The sequence below is a fragment of the Macaca fascicularis genome, chromosome Y, assembly GCF_037993035.2.
Source record: "Macaca fascicularis isolate 582-1 chromosome Y, T2T-MFA8v1.1".
NCBI classification, from domain to species: domain Eukaryota; kingdom Metazoa; phylum Chordata; class Mammalia; order Primates; family Cercopithecidae; genus Macaca; species Macaca fascicularis.
This window is the reverse complement of record NC_132903.1, coordinates 11,416,197-11,426,737: the sequence shown is the minus strand read 5'-3', so window position 1 is coordinate 11,426,737 and position 10,541 is coordinate 11,416,197.

The following is a 10,541-nucleotide window of genomic DNA, read 5'->3' as shown; positions in this document are numbered from 1 at the left end:
CTGTCCTACATAAAAACAGGACACACGTGATATTGTAAATCCAATACCTTGAATTTTATTGCATCGTGACTGTGATATAACTTTTGCCAAGCGCCTGTGTGATTTCACTCTGCAGACTCGTTCCAGCCTATATGTGGGACTTTGATACCTAACTGGACCAACCCTGAAGTAATATGACTCTTCAGCCTGGGCCCCACTCTCAGCAGAAATTTTGACATCACTTGTTCCAGCACCGAGGTGATGTTACATTCGTGCCTGCAGGATATTCGCTGACATCATTGTGACATATCACCATGTCCATCAGTTACAAGATGTAACTCTCCTCTCTAGAATGAGCCCTGCACACAGTGCAGGATAGTGATATATTCCTAGCCAAGGCACACAGGTTATGCTGCTCTTTAGATGTGTCTCTCTAGCCTGTGACCTGCCAACAGAGGACATTTTGAAATATCACTGATACTAGCGTCTAGGTAATGTAAATTTCCTCTCCTGCCTGGGTCTTTCTTACTGAAGAAATTGTGATATAGAGTTGAACACAAAATCTCACCTGTATGTCTCTCTTTTCTATTCAAGGGTTTATATCTGTGCTACATTCTGTTTCATTACTATCATAGTATAGTTTTATACTGGTATCAAAGTGCTTTGATTAATGTAGGCTTGTTTTGTGTTTGGAAATTGTTTAATATAATATTTCAAATATTTTTCTTCTTTTTGAAAATGTCAGGCTTTTCTTGGTTCCATGAGATCTTATGTAATTTTTTTTCTATTTTCGGAAAAGTAAAATTTAAAATTGAAAAGTGGTGTGTTTAATATGTAGGGAACTTTAAGCAGCCTGGATATCTTCACAATATTATGTCTTCCAAGCTTTGCAAAAGGACATGCTCAAAACTGTGTTATTGGTTGGCGGGGTGTCTCATGTCTGTAATCCTAGCACTTTAGGAGACCAAGCATGGTGCATGGCGAGGTCAGGAGACAAGATTACCCCTGCCAAAATGGTGAAATCCCATCACTACTAAAGAACAAAAGATTAGCTGGGTGTTTTGCTGTGCACCTGTAGTCCTAGCTACTCGGGAGACTGAGGAAGAAAAATCGCTTGAACCTGGGAGGTGGAGGTTGCAGTGAGCTGAGATGTGCCTTCAGACTAGCTGTACAGCTAGATTCTCCAAAAATAAAGAAAGGAAAGAGAAAGGAAAGAAAAGAAAAGAAAAGAAAAGAGAAGAGAAGAGAAGAGAAGAGAAGAGAAGAGAAGAGAAGAGAAGAGAAGAGAAGAGAAGAAAGAAGGAAGGAAGGAAGGAAGGAAGGAAGGAAGGAAGGAAGGAAGGAAGGAAGGAAGGAAGGAAGGAAGGAAGGAAGGGAAAGTCAGAAAGAAAGAAAGAAAGAAAGAAAGAAAGAAAGAAAGAAAGAAAGAAAGAAAGAAAGAAAGAAAGAAAGAAAGAAAGAAAGAAAGAAAGAAAGAAAGGAAGGAAGGAAGGAAGGAAGGAAGGAAGGAAGGAAGGAAGGAAGGAAGGAAGGAAAAAATAAAGAAAGAAAGAAAAGAGAGAAAGAAAACTGTGTTTTTATATTTTTTTGATTTTTTACTTTTTTTTCTGTTACCGATTTCTAGTTTTATTCTACTTGGGCTATAAATAATTGCAAAATTTCAACTCAATTATTATTAAGGCTTATTTTATGGTGTTTCACATGTGGTTCATTGAGGAAAATGTCTTATGAGATATTGAAAAAGTATGTATTGTGTTGTCTGTATATATTTGTTAAGTGTAATTACTGTATAGTGCATTTAAGCTTTTTGTTCCCTTATTGATATTCTGTATTGCTTTATTTATTACTGAAAGTGGGATATTGATGTATCCTTCCATTGCTATATAGCTGTCTTGTTGTTTCAATTCTGTAAATGTTTGCTTTATATGTTTTGGAAAACTGTCATATAGTTATAGGTTCTTAGTGAATGAACCCTCCTACTATAATTGAATATCCTACTTTATGTTTTGTGAATTTTGAGTTAAATTATATAAAATATCACAGTTTTCAACTTAATAAATTGTTTCCTTTTCTCCTCTAATTTGGGTGATGCTTGCACGGAGTGTATTTTTCACCCTGCTATTTTCAGTCCATTTTTTTTTTACTAGATCTGAAGTGAGTGTCTTGAAGACATGATGTAGTTAGATGTTGATATAGATCATGATATGTTTAGTTTTTTTTCATTTTGAAGGACATTTTTGTTGCTATAGCATCCTTGCTTAGACATTTTTTTTCAGTGTTTTAACTATGTCACCCTACTCCCTTCTTGCCTGAAAGATTCATATTCAAAAATTTACTGGTAATCTTGCAGAAACATGCATATAAATAGCACATCTCTTTTTTCCAGATTCTCTTTTTTTCTATGACGTTCAAAACATTGCTTATCTTGTGTCTTGTTAGAAATCTCTTTGTGTTAATAGTAGTTGAAATTTGTTGAGTTTTTTGATTTTCTTATTTGTTTTTACTAATGTTGAAGTGCATATTAGACTTTTCTGTACTTCTGCACAATTTGTATTCCTTTTTGTGCTTCTTCTATTTTCTTGGTTTTATTTTTGTTATTTCCTTTTGTTTTCTTTATTTCCATTTTACTCATTGAACATCATTGAGATGGTAATTTGATTTGTGGGGGTAATTTATTGTTTTTCTTTTAAAAAATAGATTTAACCTTTAATTCAAATTGTCTCTGGTAATTTTTACAGCTCTTTTTTTTATAAATGATTTCTGGATATTCATTTTTATCTTTGAATCATATTATCATGATGTATTGTATATATTGTAACCTTAGATTGCAAATTAAATAATAAAAAGCAATATGTCAAAATATTTATTAAGTGGATTTTGTCTGGGGGATATTTTTAGGCTATACATTCTTGGAGTCTCTCAAGCCTGTACTATGGATATTTTCTCTGGGCTTGTGTCTAGTTAAAAAAGATCCTTCCTTCCTTCCTTCCTTCCTTCCTTCCTTCCTTCCTTCCTTCCTTCCTTCCTTCCTTCCTTCCCTCCCTCCCTCCCTCCTTCCCTCTTTCTTTCCTTCTTTCCCTCTTTCCTTCTTTCTTTCTTTTCTTTCTTTTTTTCCTTCTTTCAGTTGCAGTTTCATTCCTGTTGCCCAGCCTGGAATGCAATGGCACAATCTTGGTTCACTGCAACCTCCACCCCCCTCATTCAAGTGATTCTCCTGCCTCAGCCCCCTGAGCTGGGATTACTGATGCCTGCTACCATGCCCACATCATTTTTTTTTTTTTTAATTTTTAGTAGAGGCAGGGTTTCACTATGTTGACCTAGCTGGCCTTGATTTTCTGAACTCAGGTGAAACGCTTGCCACAGCCTCACAAAGTGCTGGGATTACACATATGAGTCAGCACTCCTGGCCATTCCCAATGTTTTCTCTTGAGATCTTGTACTCAGTTGCTATACTATTTGTCTGCTTATGATAATGAAGCTTTTCATCTCTTCTAACAGTCACTCACATTTGGTCTCAGCTGTATGAAACTGTGAAAGTATACCACTTTTCCTTTTAACACTGTCATGAAATAAGGATATTAGTTTTCGAAAAGGTATCCAAAAGCCAGAAGCTTGGACACAGGTCCCATCATTTAATTTATTTTTAGAAAAAAAAAAAAAGAGAGGAATTAGGAGTCTATATTTTAACTCATCATAGGATGAAGAATAACTGTGGTGGTTAAATATGAATATGTCTAATGCTTAACTGGTACATAGACTACACACAAAAGCATTTGGGTTAGTATATTTTATTAGGTTAATCTGCCTACCAAAGAATTACAGCCTGTGGCATTTTATTGTTGCATTGATAACGTGCTTTGTTAAATTATTATTTGTGCAGAGTATTCATGTGAGTTTAATAAGAGAGAAATTTTATTTTAGTTTTTACAGCTAGCCTTTTTTCATTTTACTGCAGAGATATTGCCTGAGCATGATGTAAAAGATTCATTTCAAAGAGTGATTCTGAGAAAATATGAAAGTGATTCTGAGAAAAAGTGATTCTTAATAGTTTACAGTTAAGAAAAGACTACCAAAGTGTGGGTAACTGCAAGAGGCAGAAAAGCAGTTATAATGGCCTGTATCTCTGTTTGTCAACTACCCATAGCAAAACCTGTCAATGTAGTGAATGTGGCAAACCTTTTAAGTTGTGCTCAATCTCCACTGAACAAAGAAAATTTGTTTCTAAGGTCTCTAAGAACTTGTTTTCTAATCTGAGTGCTTTTTCATTCAGTGCATATGTAGTCCTTTACTGTTATGTAATGTTGTTCTTTGTTTGTTTGTTTGTTTGATCACTGTTGATTTAAAGCCTGTGTGTGTGTGTTTTTTTTTTTTTTTTTTTTTTTTTTTTTTTCAGAGAAACTGTAATTATACCCCTGTTTTTTGTTTTCTTTTGTTTTGTGTTTTACAGTTTTCCATTTGCCTGGGAGATTTTTTATTTTTCTGTTTATTTTGAGCTTATTTGGGATGGTTGTCTTCATTATAGCATACCATTAGATATCTATTCTTTATTCACCTAGCCATTATGTTTTTTAATTGGAGTATTTAGCACATTTACATTTGAGGTTTGCAGATTTTGTCACTATAATCTTAGCTGGGCATTTTGCATATTGGCTTATGTGATTGCTTTATAGTGTCAGCAGTTTATGTTTTTTAGTGTGTTTTTGTAGTGACTGATCTCAGCCTTTTTTTATTTTGTACTTTCATCAGAAGCTCTCGTAAGGCAGGTCCTGTGGTATTAGATTTCCTTAATGATGCTTATCTGAATAGGATCATATTTATTATCTACTTCCGAAGTTTACTTTGCTCAGATATGAAATTCTGGGTTGGAATTTTCTTTTAGGAATATTAAATATTGGTCGTTAATCTCTTTTGACTTGTAAGACTTCATCTAAAATGTTTGTTGGTTTTCTGATGGGCTTTTCTTAGAGGTGACTTGGTCTTTCTCTTTAGCTGCCTTTAACAATTTTTTTTCTTTCATTTTGACCTTAGAGCATTTCATGTTTATGTGTCTTGAGGATGACCTTCTAGTAGGGTATCTTACTGGGGTTCTCCACATTTCCTGCATTTTAATGTTGGATTGTCTATCTAGGTTGGAAAAGTTCTCATGGATTATACATTGAAATATGTATTTCAAGTGGTTTTCATTTACCCTTTCACTTTCAGATACTCTCTGTAATCATAGATTTGGTTTCTTTACATAATCTCATATTGCTTAAGGTTTTGTACATTCCTCTTCATACTTTTTTCACTATTCTTATCTGTCTTATTTCAGAAAGCCAGTCTTGAAACTCTGAGATTTTTCCTCTGCTCTGCCTACTCTGCTTTTAATACTTATGGTAACATTATAGTTTTTGTATTGTGCTTTTCAGCTCTATCACTTTGGCCATGTTTTTCTCCAGATAGGCTATTTTTTTTTCCATCAGTTCCTGCAATATGGTCCCTTCCTTGCCTTTGGTTGCAACTTACTTTTGTAGCTCAGTAAAGTTTATTTCTATCTATGTTCTGAATTCTAACTCAGTCATCTTAGGCCTTCCTGGAAATGCAATTTGGTCATTTTGATAAAAGAAGTCACTCAGGCTTTTTTTGTTTTCAACCTTTTTGCACTGATTTGGTCTCACCTTTAGGGATATATCTTTGTGGTTGCTGACCTTTGAATGAAGTTTTTGTTTTTTGTTTCTATTTGATGGCTTTCAGTATTTGACTGTGGTATAAGGTGTTTGCAGCCAACAGGCTTTGTTCTTGGGAGGTTTTCTTATTGGTTGTGGGGAGGGGGGAAATGCTCAGCTCACAACTCAGAGGTTGCATATTCTGTGGGACTTGTACTGCACCCCAACTGTCTTTTCTGGCTCCTTGATATTTTGAGTCTCTCACTCTGTCCCACAGTGGGTGGGGGATACCTGCTGGAAACTGTGCGTGCTGTTGCAGTTAAGGTGGTTTTGGCTTCGGGCCTTCCTGCTGAGGTTTTGATGCATTCTTTGTGCCCCTTCAAGAAGGAGTGATTGTTCAGAGTGTGGGAGGGTACATTTTCCCTACACATTGTTAGAACAAAGGCTTGGGTGAGGTTTTCTGGCACTCTGCCCACCAAAACTTCATCTACAATGGCAGTTGGTGGGGTGGCCAGGACATACTGCATTCCCATGTGCTGGTGGGGTCTGCTAAGCCATCATGTACCAACGAACATGAAAATTTGCAATGGTATCAGAGAAAACTGCCATATGGGGAAGAAACACGTGGGCTACTGCAGTCATAGGAGCTGCCTTGCTGGAGCTCTTCAGGGTTCAGGTGCGGCTGATCATTGCAGATGTGATGTTTTGGGCTCCCAGGGTACCTGAGACTGTCCTGTAAGCATCTGTAGCCAGATGGAATCCCTAGGAGAGGCCAGCAAACTAAGGAGTGCCCATTTGAACCAGCTTCTGATTGGCAAGAGCATCCCATTCAAATTAGGTCCAATATTTATGCTAGGGCAAAAGTCTCTTACATGAGAAATTTGAGCCTAGAGAAATGGCCATCACTGCCCACACTTTACTACAGATGCTCTTGCACCATGGAGCATGGGGGCTGCATTTCAGAGAGGTGTAGGTTAGCAATCCCACAGTCCAGTCATCCCAGGATGGATGATCTGTGCTTGTAGGCAAGTGAGGAATTCACTGGCATTTGAGGAGCAGTTGGTAGTTTGTGGGACCCATGGAGGATGGACTAGCCCTTCTCTCCTTGAGTAAACTGCAGCTCATTGGAGGTGTGAACAAGGGAATTAGAGTTTGGGATTTTTCATTAGTCTTAGGGTAGCAAGGACAGTTCAACTGCAAAGGCAGTTGAAAAAATAGTTTTAGTTGTCCCTGGAGACTTTCTCCAGGGAGTTTTTAAGTTGCTACATGCTCATTACCTATGGCAATAATATGCTAGTGTCCTGGACCTGGATAACCCGCCAAGTGAGAATATATAAGAACAGTCACTCACTTAACAGTTGGGCCACTTTTGTGAAGGGCTGCTGTAGTATTTTGTGTGTCTACTGCAGTTTCTAATCATCTCAAATATTCCAGTACCGGAACTTATAACTAGTGAGTGGTGCAAAACAGCAACGATGGCAGCATGCCTTTTTTAGTAGGAGCTCCATCCCAGGGAGTTATAGACCTGTTTCCAGCCCACAATTACCAGTAGGAGGTAGATTAAAATTGCTGTTGAAAGTTCTTACCCAGTGAGAACATGATTGGGGACCCACATAAGAACGAGTCTAGCCATATTTGTGTAGGATAGCTTTGTTGTACAGAGGTACCACTTCCAACCCAGTTTATTTGCATTTTTCTAAGCCAGAAGTCTGGAACAGCTAAGTCACAAAAAACATAAAAATCCAGCCATTCTTTGCTCTAGGAACTATATCCCAAAGAGTGTTCAAAATTTCATTGACAAAAGAGCACCAATAATGGTAGCTGGAGACCCTAGTTTGAAAGTACTTTCCAGTGAGGAGGAATGATGATATTGATGAACTGCTTTAACAGGCAGTCTGGCCATGTCTTTTTAGAACACCTGTACTGTGCTAGGAGATTCTTTCTATCCCCAGACAGTTTGAATCTTCAAAGCCTGAAGGTTAGAATGGTTAAGTTGTCCAAGCAACAAAGATAGTGGCCCACTCCTCTTTTCTAACAGGTCTATTCCAGGGAGGTGCAGTGAAGCTACCAATGGTTGGCTGGAATTCTAGGTCAGTATGTCTTACACTATGAGGCACTGTGGAAGTGGGTCCTACAGACCATCCCTGCTCATTCCCTTGGATTCTTCCTCTTTCCTGAGGGTATGAACATGGGTGTAATCTCCTGCTTTGCTGGAGGTGCAGTTACTCTTTCTGGGAAGCCTGGAAAGGCAGAGTATTTAAGGCTCTTGAATCTCTGCACAGGCCTGAGGAGCTGCTCTGCTGAGACTCCACGTAGCTCTGTGTGTTAAAATTAAGGCCTTTTTGAAGTGAGTTCTTGAAGGCATCTCCTTATCTGAGGGTTGCAAAGATCTGTGGGAAAATCATAGGTTCTCAGGGTCACCCGTGCTCTCACTGCTTTACTGCATGGGCAGGCCCCCTTGACTTCATGTTGTTTCCATGTGGCCCATTATCCTGCCTTGCTTTACTCCATTCTCCATGAGTGAAGTTGTTTCTTTGATTAGTCCCAATTTGCAAGTACCTGGATGTTTCAGTTGAAGGGGCTGTATTTAAATACACCTTGCCTTCCTCTCTATGAGAACTACACAATCTAGCTGCTTCAAGTCAGCAATCTTGATCACTTGTCTCTAAAAGGAACTTACATTTTTATATTAAAAGAATTTTATGTATTTTCAAAACCAAATATTGATATAATTTAACTCTTATACTTGATGCTATGTCTTCATTTCAAGAATTTACATGATAGAATATGGTCAATGGTTGCTACCCCAGAGTTATGAGAGGTTCTTTTGTATTAGATGGACAGATTTATATACTTATCCATGGAAGATTAAGAAAACTGAGGTCTAAGATACAAAAGTAATTCAAAATGGAAACGCTATGTAGTGGTTGTTTTTTTGGTAAGTGATCAGGATAATATTCTGCATAGTAAGATAAATAATTTGAATTTTATAAGGAAATTGCTTTATCATTGCAATTTGAGGTAATTAAAATACAGCGAATTTCCAAATGCCTTTTTAATGACAATGAATGGGCTTAATATGTTTTAATAAACCAAAATTGTTGTTATTGTGTTAAGGCTATTTTGCACTGATGCTAACTTATTCCATCTTACTTAAGATTGTAGGTAACAGATGATAACAATATACTATTGGGTGACAGTGGAATAACAAACCTCATGATTCCTTTGTCAGTAGTCTTTAACCTAAAATAATACAGAAAATATGGTTCTTACAATGGAAATTTTGTTTTTCTTGTAACTGTAGTTTATTATAACGGTTGTAATGAAGATTTCATGAGTATAAAGGAGCTACATGTTTCTGAATTCTGAACAAATGTTTACAAACTTTTATCCCACATTTTTTGTTAAATATGTGGCTTCTCTGGTCTACTAAACACATACAGATCTTTAATTTTGATTACATGGATTTAAACATACAGATATATTACTGTAAAATGAACTTTAGGTGTAACATATTTATAGAGAATAATTGTATTGGGTTATGGTTTTGTACCTATGCTGAGAGGAAAATAAAAATATTATAATAAAACAGATAATTTTACAAGTGTTGATAACTTACCAGCAAACCAGAAACTTCAAACATTTTGAAGGTATATCTATTTTCTCACCTTTGCATTAAACTCATTAATCTAAAATGTTCCTTCTTGCTTAGAATCATCTTGTGCAAATTATCCTTTGTTTGTTTGTTTGTGTTCACAGTGGACATACTATATAATTTTTTTCAGCTAACTTCATAAAACATTCTTGGGGCCAGGTACGGAGGCTCACACCTTAAATTTCAGCTCTTTGAGAGGCCGAGGTAGGTAAATTACTAGAAACCCAGAGTTCAAGACCAGCCTGGCCAATATGGTGAAATCTCATCTCTACTAAAAATACAAAAATTAGCTGGGAGCAGACGTGGGTGCCTGAAATCTTAGCTGCTTGGGAGGTTGAGGCAGGAGAATCATTTGAAACCAGTAGGTGGAAGTTGTAATGATCCAAGATTGCACCATTGCATTTCAGCCTGAGCAACAAGAGTGAAACTCCATCTCAAAACAAACAAACAAACAGAAAAGTCATTCTTTCTATAATCCCCTCAGAGATTATGAAAGTGACTTCGATAAAATCTAATGGCATTAACAAAATAATTTTAACATGCAAGTAATTTTCATGGTGCCTGTATTGTATGTTATTTATTTATTTAGTACATTTATATTTTGTTTCAATTAGAGAATGCTATTTAATCCAATTTCCATTTAGTTATTTTTTATTTTACTTTAAAAAAATTGAAAAGATTTTAAAATTTCCTGGGTCAGGTTTATTCTGATAAACACTTGAATGTTTAATAGATAATTCGGTCCTTTTGGCATATACATGAAGTAAATAAAGACAATACTAGTTATGCAATAGAAGCTACAAAAGTAGAAATAAATATTCTTTTTGAAATTAGCCTGTGGCCTCAGGTGAAAAATTGAAAATATCTACAGTAAAGAAATTACATTAATTCTACATAGGAAGAGAGCATAATTGTACCTATGTTGCAAAATTGACTCTCACAATTGAAACAAGATGAAGAGATGGACATTTTAGCAAAACTAAGTGGAAATATTAATTTTGCTGACTAAATTACCCAGAAAAACTGAAACAGATTTATTTACTTTTTCTTTATCTTACAGTATCTGATAAAGAACAGATTTTAAAATGTTTAGGATCTGCTTCAATGTAGAAATAAGGCCAAACAGCTCCTGGGAAAGAATCACTAAAAATATAGCTAACAAACCTATTAAGTATACTATTTTTTAAAAATCACTCAATTCATACTCCAAAAAATATCGTTCTTACTTGTTCTTACTACTGGCAGAAGCTGGGTTGTCTTAG